The sequence below is a fragment of the Echinops telfairi genome, unplaced genomic scaffold, assembly GCF_000313985.2.
Source record: "Echinops telfairi isolate 266 unplaced genomic scaffold, ASM31398v2 ScPeMD7_7468;HRSCAF=8506_0, whole genome shotgun sequence".
NCBI classification, from domain to species: domain Eukaryota; kingdom Metazoa; phylum Chordata; class Mammalia; order Afrosoricida; family Tenrecidae; genus Echinops; species Echinops telfairi.
Window position 1 is genome coordinate 30,230,661 of NW_022111369.1, and position 1,202 is coordinate 30,231,862.

Sequence of the window (1,202 nt, forward strand, 5' to 3'; positions counted from 1 at the left end):
TTGTTTATCTTCAAGCCTATAGGACCCCAGATTCTATACCTTTTGATAGTCAGGCACCATCAGAGAAACTTTTTTAAATGCCTACCTGAGTAACTTTACCATCCCTTTGATTAATCAGCTGTTCATCACATTCAAAGGCAGTGGGAATCAATAGGTATGATTTATTTCCAGCAAAGTCTTACTGGCTCCCATTGTCCAGAAATTATCTCTTTATTACTCATTTTAAAATCCTGCCAGCAATAATTAACCAACTGACCAAAAATAACAAAGTCAATATACTGTGGTTATGATAATATATTTAACTCTCCGTCTTTGCATGCTGTATGCTCTTATATGAAACAATTAGGTTTCTGGAGGGTAACTTGTCATAATAGGAAAAGTACAGATAATCTGCACCAGGGTCCTAGGTTCAATGACTGTGAGCTTTACCACAAGTTGAGTAAATTAGGCTCAGTGACAACATGTCTGAGCTTTTGGTTCCTCCTATGTAAAATGTTTACTTTGAAAGTCAAAAACAAGGCTCCAGGAATAGGTGGGATACCGAGTGAACTGCTTCAACAAGCTGACAGAGCACTGGAAGCACTCACTCGTCTACACCACGAAATATGGAAGACAGCTCCCTGACCAGATGACTGAAAAAGAGCCACATCTGAAAACATTCCAAAGAAAAGTGATCCAGCAGAGTAAGAAAATTATTCAACATCCTTAATACTACACGCAAGTCAAATTTTGCTGCGGATAATTAAAAACTGATTATAGCAGTACATCATCAGGTAACTCTCAGAAATTCAGGCCAAATTTAAAAGAGGATATGGAACAAAAAGGTATCAGATGGATTCTGGCTGGAAGCAGGGAATACCAGAAAGATGTTTACTTGTGTTTTGTTGACTATACAAAGCATTTGACTTTGTGGACCTAAGAAGCTATGGATAACATGGAGAAGAACTGGCATTCTGGAACACTTGACTCTGCCATTGAAGACCTGTACATAGTCGAAGAGACGGTCGTTCAAACAGAACAAGGAAATACTGTGTGATTTAATTTCAGGAAATGTGGGAGTCAGGACTATATCCTTTCGCCATACTGATTCAATATGCATGCTGAATGAATAATACCCCGAAAGCTGGACTATGTGAGGAAGAATGCCTAATAAGGGTCGGAGGATTATTAGCAAGCTGCGATATGCAGCTATCATAACCTGC

General features: G+C 38.9%; 1 protein-coding gene across 1 annotated transcript in view; it reads right to left on the bottom strand.

Moving 5' to 3' along the window:
* The window catches only part of PKD2 (polycystin 2, transient receptor potential cation channel), a 74,581-nt gene that overhangs the window by 52,502 nt on the left and 20,877 nt on the right, over positions 1-1,202 (bottom strand). The gene's annotated exons all lie outside the window — the stretch shown is intronic.